Source organism: Macaca mulatta, chromosome 17 (assembly GCF_049350105.2).
Source record: "Macaca mulatta isolate MMU2019108-1 chromosome 17, T2T-MMU8v2.0, whole genome shotgun sequence".
NCBI lineage: Eukaryota > Metazoa > Chordata > Mammalia > Primates > Cercopithecidae > Macaca > Macaca mulatta.
Window position 1 is genome coordinate 95,616,612 of NC_133422.1, and position 15,143 is coordinate 95,631,754.

The 15,143-nt window shown below is 39.4% G+C and overlaps 1 long non-coding RNA gene across 1 annotated transcript; it reads right to left on the reverse strand.

The window, feature by feature from the left end:
- Positions 1-9,125: 9,125 nt before the first annotated feature.
- LOC106994384 (uncharacterized) lies at positions 9,126-14,007 on the reverse strand. The gene is made up of 3 exons (XR_001440947.3): positions 13,829-14,007; positions 10,635-10,765; positions 9,126-9,215 (listed from the first exon to the last, which is right to left on the reverse strand). It is a non-coding gene; the product is annotated as an uncharacterized LOC106994384 (long non-coding RNA).
- Between the last annotated feature and the right edge of the window lie 1,136 nt (positions 14,008-15,143).

Genomic DNA, 15,143 nt, shown 5'->3' on the forward strand with positions numbered 1-15,143 from the left:
GGTAGAGATGAAGTCTTGCTATGTTGCCCAGGCATAGAATTTCATTCTTATTTCATACCAGTGATCCTTAGCGCTTCTCGTCCTGTAGGCTCATCATTCCAGTCTCTGCATCCATCCTCACGTGGTATTCTCCCTGTTTGTCTCTGTGTCCAAATTTCCCTCTTCTTATCAGGAGACTGGTTACACTGGATTCAGTATCCACGTACTACAGTATAGCTTCCATTTAATCTAACTAATTACACTTTTAATGACTGTGATACTGTGATTTATAACCAGAAGTACACAGAAGCTGCCTGACTTACTATGGAACTACGTCAATTGACAAACCCATGTAAGTTGAAAATATTGTAAATCAAAAATGCATTCAATACACCGCATTTATTGAACACCACAGCTTAGCCAAGCCTACTTTAAACATGCTCAGAACGCTTACATTAGCCTGTGGTTGGGCAAAATCATCTAATACAAAGCCTATTTTTAAATAAGGTGTTGAATTTATGTTGACCTGAAGGAAGAAATTGAGGCACAAAATATAATTTTAAAGTGTTTACTTGAGCCAAGATGAGAACAACTGCCTGTGAAATACTTCTAAGTTGCCTTGAGAAGTGCACCTTTCAGCCTTTGATACAAGGAGGTTTTTAAGGGCAAAGGTGGACAAGCCATGGGCTGATACAATTCATATTGATTTACAGAAATAACATTGATTAGTGATTGGCTATACATGGTTGAACTGTAGGTTATGAGTTGTGGTGTCCAGTGCGCAGCATTGTCAGGGTAATTTATAGTTACTTGGCATCAGTCAGTCTAGAGTCAATGTGGCAAGCACCTTGAAGAGATCAGGTCAGAATGGGGTGGGACGAGACTGCTGTTCCATTCCAACACTTCTCTGGGCCCAATCATTTAAAGGGGGCTTGCATTCTTCCGATATTATGTGTCTTTTCTTTCTCATATCTCATGTAATTTATTGGCTATTGTACTGAAAGTGAAAAACAGAATGATTGCATGGGTACTCAGAGTTCAGTTTCCACTTCATCGTGTCATTTCACTGTCAAAATGTCAAAATTCTAAGTCAACCCATCGTGAGTTGGGACTGTGTACATATTTGCTCTTGTTCTCATTTCCTGAAACACAGCACCTAAAATCTTTGGGATCTGCAAAGTGATATGTGTCTGTGTATTCTGGGCATATGACTGATGGCTGGGGGCTCCTGGATAGCCTCAGGTTTGGGGGCTGGTTGCCAGAGGAACCAACTATGTGATTAGAGGGTTGGAACTCTCAGTCCCACCTGGGGACTGAGATCTCTGGGGAGTGGTAAGGGGCTGAAGGTTAAGTTGATCAGCAATGGCCAATACTTAATCAATCACGCCTGTGTAACAACCCACAAAGACGGCATTCAGAGTGCTTTCAGGTTGTTGAATTTGAGGAGGTGCTGGTAGGTGCCAGAAGCTCCACACTCTTCCCTCATTCCTTGCCTATGCATCTCTTCCATCTGGCTGTTCATTTGTGTCGTTGGTGATATTCTCAATAATAGATGAGTAAATGTAAGTAAAGCATTTCCCCGAGTTCTATGAGTTGTCCTAGCAAATAAATCAAACCCAAAGAGCGGGTCTTGGGAACTCTAATTTATAGCCAGTTGGTCAGAAGCACAGGTCACAGCTGGGGCTTGTGACTGGCATCTGAAGTCGGGGGCAGTCTGTGAGACTGAGCCCTTCACGTGTAGATCCTGATATCACCTCTAGGTAGATAGCATCAGAATTGAATTGAATTGTAGGACACTCAGTTGGTGTCTGCTTGGAGAATTGCTTGGAGTGCAGGGAAAATCCCCCATACATTTTGGTCACAGAAGGTTCTGTGTTGCGTTGAGTGTGAGAATAGTAGAAACAGTTTGGTTTTTCCTATCTCTTACAATGACCCTATTTCCAAATAAGGTCACATTGTGAGATTCCATGGGCTAGGGCTCAACACTGTGGGGGAACACAATTCAACTTATAGCAATATCTAAGCATTAAATGTTTGTTCAGGAGATCTTGAACCTGAAATGTTCCCAACAGCCAAGACAGAGACCCGGAGTAACATGTTTCTATTTCCGACATAAACTTTTATCATCTACTGTGCTTTTGTTTTTGTGATTCCCTCATGGGGAAAAGTTAGGAAAGAGTTTCTCAGTAAAGAATGAATAGTGGGTGTTTGATGTAGTCACCATTTTTACATTCAGAAGTGAAAGCTCTGATCTTGCAGCACACAGTTTTTTTTTTTTTTTTCCTTCTTTTTCTTTTTTTTTTAAATGGAAGTATTTGGGGATTTAAAGTACAATGATTATAGCCTGAGGAGATATGATTGTCTCCTGCTAATTCACTGAAGTTAGTAAGGTATCTTCTATAAGACCTTAATCAGACCTTCTACAATTCATTCTATTTTTTTCCTCTATAGATTATTCTTTAAAGCAGTTTGGGTTTGTGCTTTGCAAGCATCAGGATTTTTGGATCTCACACTTGAAGCTGTGCCTATTGATCTCAAAGATATTTTATTTTCAGGACACATGGTCATTGAATATTGTATCTGGAGATTGAATTTCTGGTAAGAAACAAGTTAAAGAAACGTTCTTGTGTTTTGATGTTTTTCAGCATGGAAGAGATGAACATTAACATAACCATTTAGCCATAATTATAAATCCATCAAATGTGATGCAGTTTTAATTATACAAGGCCAGTTGAAAATGCAAAACATGAATATGCAATTTTAATTTAGATACATACGTAATTACAATGATACTTCTCACAGGAAAAAGCAGGAAAAGTTCGTTTTGCTTCTCTTTACCCCGGTTGCCTTAAATGTGGTCCTTGTTCATTAAATCCTCTAATAGCCTTGGAAATTGTTCTGCTGTGGGTTTTTTTTTTTGTTTTTTGTTTTTTTTTTATTGTTGATAGACACCCAGAGTTAAAACCCAAATCCACCTAAAATCCAGTGTGAGAGCCTGTTTTAAAGCTCCACTTTGTGTTTTCAGGGGAAGGGCAGAATGATCCTCACTGATTATTTGTATTGACTTCAAGTAAGTATCTCAATGAAAGTAGGTTTCAGACCCACCAATTGCTTATGGAAGAGATACGACATAAACATAGAAATAGTAGGAGCTATATCATACTATAAATGTATAAGAGCTTTGTATTTGGTTTAAAGATTGAAGGCTGTTGTCTTCAATATATAGCTCTTCACTGGTTTGTGTGGATCTCCATGTCTACATCCTCAAATAAACACTTCAACTTTGCAGGTAGGTAGTGAGGAATATGAAGACTCCATAAATACTCATATACCAATAATATTTCTGTTAGATTCACCTTTATTCTAAATTCAGTGTGCTTAATGATCTGTTTATTCTGCTATTAAATAAAATGAAGTGATGAATTTCTTACTATCAGATATAATTATCAATTAAATGATTAAACTTTAATAAATATATTAGAATTTACAAACCATTCAATTGGTTAATTCTACTAATATATGAATATGCTACTAATGTATTAATTCTAATATATTAATATTCTACTAATATATTACTTAATAATATTCTAATATATTAACAATAGTCTAATATATTAGTAATAGTCTACTAATATATTAACATTAATATTCTACTAATATATTAATATTCTACTTAGTCTCCTTGGGAGATGTCAGTCAAGAGTGATGTCATTTCTCAAGTCAGGGAAACTCAACAGCTGGTGCCTTGGACGTGAATGTAGGTGTTTCTGGAGGGAGTTCAGAGCAGCTTCTTCCTATTCCTTCTTCCTTCATGCTGATCTCAAAGCTGCTTTTATCTGCAATGTCAACAGAATGCTAAATGCAATCATTGCTCGGGCTTTATATCATTTTTATCTGATTCCCATACGTTATAACAATAATTATGCATATCACTAAATATTATCATTGGGGCAAGATTTATTTATTGCTATAAAAATTCTATTCCCATATGATCAGTTCACATATTTTGTTGCTCAGCTAAAAACTGTGTTCTAGTAAAAAGACAAAATAAGGGGGTAACACTTTTATCAATCTGGTTAAAACCTGATTTGGGATGATTCATGGAATTGCCTAGCAACAAAGCACTTTGATTTTACAATACTGGGTGCAATTTGACTACTCAAAACACAATAAGAAGAAAATTTTCATTGGTCTGCTTAAAGATTTTCCACTGTTATTGCAAATGTTTAAGTGGATCTCCCAGAAGCATGTTGGAATTAAAAACAACCACCACCACCTTCTTTTGAATTAGTACCTTGTCTTTTAGAACCTTTTTGAAGGGGGTTTTATTATGCAACACCATTTTAACCAATAACACAATGATCATTATGAGGATGATTATCGAAGCATTTATTAAAACCATTTTCCTGGATTATAGAGTAGGTCTGTTGCTGTGGGGAAGAAGTATTTCATTAAAGAGTATCTTCACAACACAAAAGCATTTACTCAGCCTTCCATGTTGTATTCCTGGGAGTTTCAGGAGTCATTTTAATAAGCAATCAGCAGGGATCGAGCTAGTGGAAAGTATTTCAGAGTTAAGTATCACCAAAGTTAAATTCCCAGCATTATCACTCTCCTTAATTATAAGCCACTAAGACAACTATTCATTGTCAATGTGCCGTACAGGAGTTTCCTGGTGTCCAATTATGTGTGTGTATCCTGTTTAAAAAAGAGTAAAAAGGGGGAATTGTTTCAGTGCCTTCTGTGTGGATGAACTTCTGGGCTGTGTCAGAAACACTGTTTTACCACTTACGCTGTGACTTGGAGATGTTCCCTGTGCACCTGCTCTGAGAACTGAGTGTAAGATCCCAGTAGACACACGTTTTTAACCCATATGCAATGCATGCCTATTTAAATGGGATGGATGGGGAATGAGCGTTGTTTAATTGACTTTTTTATTGACAGAAAATTACTAAAACACAAATCTTGCATTACTACTTTTCAATCAGTGATTTTCAAACAACTGGAAAAGTCTATTTAGTATTAAAACAAGAGTGAACAGAATCAGGATCTGGTCTCAAACATCACCTCGGGAAGAAGCTTTCTGTGCCCATCCTGTCTAAAGGGACATCCTGCTCCCATTCAAATCACTATTCTCAGATTCCCCTGAAACCGTCAGGTGCATTTACTCCGTCATATGCTAGAAAGTGTGCTCCAGGGGGACCTGGGACTGTGCTCATCTTGTTCACCGCAGTATCCCCAGCAGCTCGACCAGTTCCTGGGCGATGTCGAAGCTCAGCATCTATTGGTGGACCAGAGCAGTCAATTTCAGAGTGTCTCAGGGTCATAAAGAGTTAGACTGTCCAAAGTATGTGCCTGGAAGGCTGTTTCTGTGGAATTTTAACCAATGTTACATGATAAAGGGCCTCTGAGGTCAAATAAATGTGAGAAATAATGGGACGAACAAGGCTAAACAGATGTTTTCAATGTAGGATTTCTGAGAATCTTCAAGATGCGAATTATCCAAATCATAGTCCCTCCTCTCCTCATTTTTGAGGAACATCTTGACCGACATTCAGAGAAAAAGACTTGGGGATTGTTGCTGAATAGAAAATGAGGACGAGTCTGATTGCTTGGGATTTTTGGTGATTTGGAGTCCATATAAACAGGCAGATATTGCAGAATGTTAGATATGCCCCCTTAAAAGAGAATCCATTTTAAATGGCCAATAATATTGTGAGGCGTGCACAGAGAAAGGTGTAATAGTAATATGAGAGCCTTGGGTGTTGTTGAATCCTAATCTTATCACTATATTTATTTTAGAGAAATGTAATTTCCTGAGAACAACTGAGGGCTAAGTTGCAAAACCTGGAAAAGAAGGAAGTCCAGCAACATTTGTTGCTATTTTTACATTTTGATCTTATGTGACCTTCAGGTATCAGCAGCTTATCCATCCAATGATAAAAGATGCTTTTTCTGTTTTCTATATAACAGCCTCTTTTACTTTGCCTGTTAATAACAAATGATTTCTAGTTAAGAACCTCTTTTTGATCTTGATGTTGGGTGTACATTTATCAATAAGTTTTATAAAAAGGTCTTTTGGCTTACGGGATTTGTGGTTTTTTTTTTTTTTTTTTTTTTTTTTACCTTTTTTAGCTATGCATTTGATTGTACTTCCCTAACCACTTCCCAAAATGGAATAATCAAATGGATTTTCTCTCCCTGGCCTTGTCTCTTCAGATATTATCATGTTAAGTTTAATCCCATTCTGAGAAAATCTTACAAATATTGCAAAGTTGTTCTACCTCAGGTATTCTCTGCATCCTGTTTTTATTGCTCCAAATCTTATCTAATTTATTTCTTTTCCTTAGGCATGCTAAAATTACTTATTCTATAAAATGGTAACTTATAAGAAAACACCACACATTTTTGCATTTGGTCCTGGCGAATGATTTTGCCACTACATAGAAATTTAAAATGTTCCTTACCACTAAAGAGTCTAATTTTGCCTCTTCCTCATGTTGAAAAATTTCCTTCTAGTCTTACTACTAGTTAGATGGTCTACGTCTGTGGTTTGTGAAATGCAGACCATGTGTATCATGAGTTTCTTCTTGAGTCCACGTGCCTACTAAGCAGTATCTGTAGGCTGAATAAATAACGTTTTGCACATGTATGAGTTAGTATTTTAAAAATGTAAGTAGACAATAGAACTCAAATTAATTAAAGGCATTATCAAATTCATAGAGGTATGTTTTTATCTATTAATACAAAGAAAATAAACATAAATGCTACCTATACTATAGGGGTCTAAGAAATGTTTTGTTTAAATTTTAAGTTCAGGGGTACATGTGCAGGTTTGTTACATGGGTCAACTTGTGTCATGGGGGTTTGTCGTACAGATTATTTCATCACCCAGGTAGTAAGCCTAGTACCCATTGGTTATTTTTCCTGATCATCTCCCTCTTCCCACCCTCCACCCTCTAATAGGCCCCAGTGTGTGTTGTTCCCCTCCATGTGTCCATGTGTTCTCAGCATTTAAATCCCACTTATAAGTGAGAACATGCAGTGTTTGGTTTTCTGTTACTGCATTAGTTTGCGAGGAATGGTTGCCTCTAGCTCTATCCATGTCCCTGCAAATGACATGACCTCATTCTTTTTTTGTGGCTGCATAGTCTTCCATGGTGTGTATGTACCATGTTTTCTTTATCCAGTCTACCACTGATGGGCATTTAGGTTGATTCCATGTCTTTGCTATTGTGAACAGTGCTGCATACACATGCATGTGCCTTTATAATAGAATCATTTATATTCCTTTCAGTATATAGCTGGTAATGGGATTGCTGGGTCGAATGATATTTCTGTCTTTAGGTCTTTGAGGAATTACCACACTGTCTTCCACAATGGTTGAACTAATTTACACCCCTGCCTCCAACAGCACGTAATCATTACTTTTTCTCCACAACATTGTCAGCATCTGTTTGTTTGGTTTTTTTTTTTTTTTGACTTTTTAATCGTAGCCAAAAAAATGTTATTTTAAACTTTTATTTTAGGTGTTAAAAAAGGTCCTCATGTTCACCCTAAGAGATTCCATGTTCCTTCCCTCTTCTAGTAAGATTTTTATCCTATTATAGTATATATTGCCCCTACACATAATGTTAATCCAACACTTCCTCCTATCCCTTTCTTGCTTTAGAATTTATACCCATAAGGGTGTCACATGGTTTTAAAAAGTATAGTATCTACCAACTTTAATAATGCTAGTTCACTCTTTCTTGTTTGTTTGTTTTTAGAGATAGGATCTCACTCTGTCACCCAGGCTGGAGTGCAGCGGCAAGATCATAGCTCACTGTAGCCTAGAACTCCTGGGCTCAAGCAATCTTCTCCTTGGCCTTCCAAAGTTCTGGGATTACAGGTGTGAACCACCATACCCGGCCTGATTTACTTTTTTATACATTGAAAAATATGCATAAAGCTCACATTGAGTGGTTCTTGTCACTGGATATGTATAGCCAGGGGTGGTGGCTCACACCTGTAATCCCAACACTTTGGGAGGGTGAGGGGGCGGATCATAAGGTCAAGAGATCAACGCCATCCTGGCCAACATGGTGAAACCCCATCTCTCCTAAAAATACAAAAATTAGCTGGGCATGGTGGCGCGCACCTGTAGTCCCAGCCACTCAGGAGGCTGAGGAAGGAGAATCACTTGAACTGGGAAGCAGAGGTTGCAGTGAGCCAAGATCATGCCACTGCACTCCAGCCTGGCGACAGAGTGAGACTCAATCTCAAAAAAAAAAAAAAAAAAAAAAAAAAAAAAAAAAAAATTCACCCATGGAGAATACAAACAAATCTCATCATGGTCCTGTTTCCACCAACAGGATGAGCATCTTCTGGGGAGGAGTGGGTGCTTGATACCTCTGTTTTAAAGGAGTTCCCTAAGAGAGCCAAATGCATGGCACGTGGGAAGAACCAACTGTCTGCAGTGGACCAGGCACCATGTTTGGTGCCCGGCATTCCAAGAGTGAACAAGTTGGACTTGGGCACCGTCTCCTCTAAGACTCTGGTCTTGCAGAAATCCCGCAGCAACTTCTCTTTGAATCCAGTGAGTTTGTCACCAAATGCATTGTATTCTGAGACCCTGCAATTATTGCAGAAAAATGGTTTAATTAATTACAACATGCCAGACATAAACACTTGATTCTTGGCCTTTAAAGCTCAGATACCAGACTGTCTGGCTCTAAACTGCATGCCTGGCAAATGCAGTGCACGATGCCTGGCGCATAGATGGGAATCAATAGATGTTTCTCTTTCATGAACAATTGAATAAAAGAGCAATGTTTGTTGTAAAGGAATTGTTTGCTAACTTCACATTTTCAATTACTAGTTGTGGGGAAAAACTGCCCAGAGGCAAATTTCCTGATTCCTGTTTATTAGAAAATAAACACTTGCAAAAAAGGCTGTTCTTATTACATCTCTCAAGTCTATTAAATTTCAAGCATATTACGGTCTTTACTGCTAAATTTTACAAATTGTCCTTTATTCAAAGTGAGATAAATTAGATTTAGGTTTCTTCTTCTTATAGTACCTCCAGATTCTCTCTGTCTCCCTCACTCTTTTTTATTATTCTTATTGTTCCACTTTTATTTATGTTTTCTTTCTTTCTTTTTTTTTTGGCAAGGATAAGAAGATTTTGATTCTGGTACTTCTTGCTGGATGACTTTGGGAGCGTTGGGAAAGTTTTGTGGCCTGCATTTTCTCATCTGCGTAATGGAAATAACATTTTCCACATTGTGCTGTAGGACAAGAATAGTACTAATATATCAAAACACATTTGACTGGGCGCAGTGGCTCATGCCTGTAATCCCAGCACTTTGGGAAACTGAGGCGGGTGAATCACCTGAGGTCAGGAGTTCAACACCAGCCTGGCCAACATGGTGAAACCTCATCTCTAGTAAAATACAAAAATTAGCCAGGTGTGGTAGTGTGTGCCTGTAATCTCAGCTACTTGGGAGGTTGAGGCAGGAAAATTGTTTAAACCCAGGAGATGGAGGTTGAAGTGAACCGAGATTGCGCCACTGCACTCCAGCCTGGGTGAGAGAGTGAGACTCTGTCTCAAATAAAACAAAACAAAACAAAAAAAACAAAAAAAAACCCCACAAAAAACAAAACAAGAAAACAAAACAAAAAACCCCCCACATTTACACATTTAACTTGATATGTAGGAAGTACTAAAAATGTCAGTTTTTTAGTAGAATAAATATATTCCACTATTTTCATTTTACAGATGAGGAAAATGAGACTTGGAGAGTTTCACCAATGCACTCAAGGTCTTATAGCTCCCTAGGACTGGACATATGCTTAGAATGTGATGGCAGTGGGAGAGCCATGAGGAGGGGTGTGCCTTGGTTCTAGGAAACACAGAGATAGTAGGAAAGTAGCATGGGCAGGACTCTATCAACTGTGTATAAATCTAACACAAATTTCAGGTTTGAGGGTAGCTGTGAGGCTGCTGATACAATAATAGCAGGAGAGATCCCTGACTGCACCCTTCGCGAGGCTCCAGCATGTTGACTTTCAACTGGTTCCTAAATCTTTCAGCCTGTCTTCCCTGCAGTGAATATCCTAGGACCTCTGTCCTTTCCTTGTTTTTCTGGTCCTCTTGAATCATCCTCTTCCTCACATTTGTTTCCTCTCAGGTTCCTCATCTCTTTAGCTGATGTGGCTGTATTGCCAGGTGGTATCCTGGCTAAGTCTCAGCCAATCCCGGCTTATGGGAACAAGAATGAGAACCTCGGGATTCTGCACTTCTTCCTAGTTCCTTGTGATTTTTAAGCTGTGTTTATGCTGAGCTGGGTGCATGCTGTGTTTTTGTAGTCGATTTTTCCTCATCAGGGAGTCCCTCTTGCATACATCTTTCCTGAACCTGGGACTGACTGATTCCCCTGATTTTGAGTGTATTTTCCTAACAAAGACAAGCAGTGCATGTTGGCACAGCCGCTTGGTATTTTTCCTAGAATGCTAGAAGGAAGCAGAGATTCATTTGGTTTTCGCCAGTCTCTCTTTTTCTAAATTGTCCCATTTGGCTCAGGCCGTTGGCTTTAGTCATTAGAAGAGGGATGTAGGAAACTGTTCCTCTCGGTTTATGAGCTTAAGCCTAAGTACATCAACATGTGCCTTACCAGGACAGAGATTTCCATGAATATTTCTGGGCCATCAGAGTTCTGTGAAGAGTGTTTCTGCATTCCAGATGCAGGGCTCGCATGTGCAAATCCCACGTGGAGGTCACGGTTCACTAACTCTGGAGGGCCACCTAGAGAAAAGAAGTGATTCGGGATAATCACTCTGCAAACTGTAGACCAGAGACCCAGAAACCACCATTCTTTTGGCGCTGTTTAGAATTTGGGCAAGGAGCCACAGACACATTTTTGAGGTGAGGAGAACTGCGTTTTCCTTTTCATAATTAAAAAAACCCATCTTTAGCATTTTTGGAATAAGCAATATTCATCTCTCAATTAGTGTTAACAGCTAATCAGGGTGCAGCAGGATGGCAGAGCTTTCCTCAAACAGCAGGAAGCTTGTTTTATTTTTTCAATGCCACTTAAAGATTATTTGAAAAATCTCCTTCAGAGACCAGTGCGTGGGGAGCCACCTACCCCAGTCAGAATTTAAAATGATCCAAAATACAATATTAATGATTGATGCAGAAGCTCACAGTTTGGTGCTGGGGTTTAATTAGATAAGCATTGCAGCTGTTTTCGGGTGGAAGCAACTTGATAGGACATGGAGCTGTTATGTGACTTCCCATCTACGGGGCATCTATTGAAGCGGAAACAGAAGCAAGCTACTAGGAATTACGATGATTACATTTTTTTTTTTCAGTGCTGAAATGAGTAGAATTCTGATTGTGGGGGAGGAAAAAGCATTTTGTAATTAAAAAGGTAGGTTTGGATCATCTATTCATTTGCCCATGAACTTAACATTCATAAAAAATCAGCTAGTTGCAGCCAAGCAAAGACCTGGCCAGCTGTATGTAAAGCAGTTACATGTGTGGCTCTTTTGGCCTGTACCACTTTGCACATACAAAATCCTCTTGCTTCAAACCCATCCTTCCCTTTGCAAACATTGAGTCATGTCAGGCTGCCTAATGTCTTATGCATGCAGACAAATACCTCTAATGGGCTGCTTTGGAACTGCTTTCTCTCCGTGCAAACTTGAGAAGAATTTAAACTGGGGTCCATTTCACTGTATGTCACTTTCTAAGTCAAAGGGACTTGTCAGCATTTGGTTATGATAAGAGGAGTTTCCTGTGTCTCAAGCTGGAAATGGCTAGAATGTACGGTGAAGTCTGTTTACAACTAAGCTTCAGCCTGTATGTATGACCTCTGGTCATGAGGGACATCTCATGAGGGCAGTTTATTGAGGCTTATTGTAAATTAAATGCCCAAAATTTCCAGGACGTATCCCACCACCACGAGGCTTGAAACTCTGTACATTTAAAGTGGCATTGTTAAATTGATTTTTAAATCATCTCTACCCAATAAAAAGGAAGCCTGTCTAAGTGTTTTGTGTTGTAAAATAACTATACTAGCCACCTGGTTATCTATGAGATAAATTTTTAATTGTTTATTGTCAATAACTACAAAATGTGAAGTTACATGAGAATGCTAAGTGTATTATTTTTATTGTGTAGATGAAGCTTACTGAGTCTTCTCCTGATTGTTCTAAATCAATTTCTGCCTGACTCTTTGTGAACACGGGAGAAATGAATCTTTTGGAAGGTGCATTAACTCTCTCGGGTTATTAAATTGTCATTCTTTGCACTGAAAAGGGACTTAAGAACTGCTTTCTCCCTTCTGGCTAGAAGTGTTGGAAGGTGAAGAACTAGGGATTAGAAAGCTTGAAATATGAAGCCCTGGTTTGTCCGTTTTCTAGCTGTGTGATCTTGTTCAGTTTGCTAAACTTTGAACCTCTCCTCATTTGTGAAATCAAAACAGTACCACCTGCCCTGCTTATCTCATAGGATAATTCTGAAGATCTAGTTGGATGAAACATGGCTTCAGGTTGAGACCTGAAGCTAGGCATGTCTAATATTCCGCACACAAACTGGAATAAATTAATGTAATAAATCAACAGGGTCTTCGGTGAGGCAGTTCCCTGCAGTCCATGCTACTGAGAATAGATGACTCTGTCTCTCTTAAACCTTTCATTGATCAAGGACGATGGTGAAATATTTGGATTTCTAAAGCTTCTTCTAATAAGTAATAACTCTTACCACCTGCCTATTTTGAGGGTTGTGGAGAGACAGTAGGGTTATTCAGGCAGATATAGTGATGAAGAAAATGAGATTTTTGCATGACCCAGTGAATTACAGGTCAGACCTTGGACCCAGGACTTCTGATTCCGAGGTGAGTGTTACCTCCTTTACAGCGGATTATCTCTGCAGACAGTATGTAAAATTAATGGAAATGAGGAGGTGGGCTTATGAGGGAAATGTATGATCAATTCTGGAATTGCAGAGTGCAGATGTCAACAAAGCAGACAATTCATTAAAGAATATCAGTAGGCTGAACAGCATGGTTGCCATGAGATGCACCGCAGATCACTGTTTTTGTGTATACAAGAGAGTTGGCTATATTGTGGATTTTTTAAAAAGTAAAACAGGCCAGGTGCAGTGGCTCACACCTGTAATCCCAGCAATTTGGGAGGCCGGGGCAGGTGGATCACCTGAGGTCAGGAGTTCGAGACCAGCCTGGCCAACATGGCAAAACCCCGTCTCTACAAATAAAGAAATTAGCTGGACGTTGTGGTGTACGGCTGTAATCCCAGCTACTTGGGAGGCTGAGACAGGAGAATCGCTTGAACCCAGGAGGCAGAGGTTGAAGTGAGCCGAGATCATGCCACTATACTCCATCCTGGGCAACAGAGTGAGACTCTGCCTCAGAAAAAAAAAAAATTAATAAAATAAAAATAAAACATACTCCTTTTAGTTGCATGCATTAATGATTGTTGATAATTTGCAAGTGATTCTTCCATACTTGTTCCCTTGATAAAGTAATTGATCAACATATGGTCCCTTCATGCCTTTCTAATTGATGCTGATAGAAAAGCTGACAACAATAAGTAATAGGCTTATTGTAATACTCCATCAAGATCTTTGAGGATAGAGATGGATTATAGTGCTTTAAACATTACTATAGATCCTGAAGGCAATCAATAAACGCTACTGAGGATGGGAAAGCCTGGTGGACTGCTGAGTAAAAGGTAAGCGTGAATATTTTGAATAAAGGGAATGGATAGAATGTAGGAAATGCTAATGCATAGTGAATGCATAGGCAATATATACAGGGCTTGTAATGTATAGACAAGCACTTACCTTGTGGAATAATGGTAATTTTGATGAAGGATAAACAGCAATTATTGGTACCTATCGGTCTTTCAATCCAGTGAATGGTCTTTCAGAGTTCAAATGTGGGCTGCATTATCTGTCCCAAGGTTACATTTTCCACTGAATAACAGTGACCCCAAATCAAGCTACTTTTCACATGCCATAGTCAAGTACTCGACTGAACACTCCTGCAGCACTCATTACATGCCTCTGTTATATTAAGCAGTCGAGGCCACAGATCTGATTGAGATGCCTCGGAGAAAGGTTATTGAGAAGAGTAGAGGGCCTACCATCAAGCATTAAGGCACCCCAACACTTACAGGCTATGTAAATGAGGATTTGAGACGTAGAGCCAATGAGTAGCTGGGGGCAGGAGCACAGTTAGGAGAGGGTGACATCACTATAGAAATCCAAAGGAAGAAAGTATTTCACCAAGAAGGGTGTGGCCAACGGGGCTGAGTTGTTGGGGAAGATGAGGGCTGAAAAAGGTCTGTTGGCTTAAGTAATATGGAGACCACTAGAGAACTTGGCAAGAGCTGTTTTGGTGAAATGGAGTGAGCAGAAATCATATCTCTGTGGGTTGAGAAGTGAGTAAGGGTTGTGTAAAGGAAAGAGAAAGTATATACAATGATCTGACTTGGAGTTATTTTAGAATCCATGATGCCATTTTTCCATGTATTCCCTTGGAGTCACAGTTAAGACAAGCTGTGAAGGATTCCATCCAGAAAGGCCCCCATCCATCTGGAGCTAATATTATTTCCAGCACTCAGGGTAGCTCCTGAGAACCAACTAATCCTGTTGCCAGCCCACCTGGTGTAGGATTTCCAGGAGCAGCCGGCTTCTTCTAGAGAGGCCCAATTCCTCCAATCCATCAGAGACTTCAGAGTCCAGATCTGTGGACATTTCTAGGTCATTTCTTTCCCCCATGACTCATCCATGTCTTTCACACAAACTGAACAAAGTCCTCTGGTCACTGTCCTCTTCACGTGGCCATGTGTTTCCTTCTCCCTGGACCTGATATAATTCTTCTTCTTCTAAACTTTTCCGCTGTGCTCTGTGGAACCTCTATTAGTTGCAAACAATTTCATGCACACTCTTCACCTAGTTATAGCAAGTTTCACCATTTCTTGGCTCTCACTGAAACCTTTGCTCTCAAGTGGATGCTCTCATTTGGGTTGGGGTCCTCCTTGCTCTCAGAGTCCCTTGCAGATCTTCACTCATTCACCATGTTTCCTGGTCACTTCCCTTCTTTCAGGGAGCCCCTAGTCCTGCTGCCCATCTCTTTGTCTCAAGCATGTGTGAC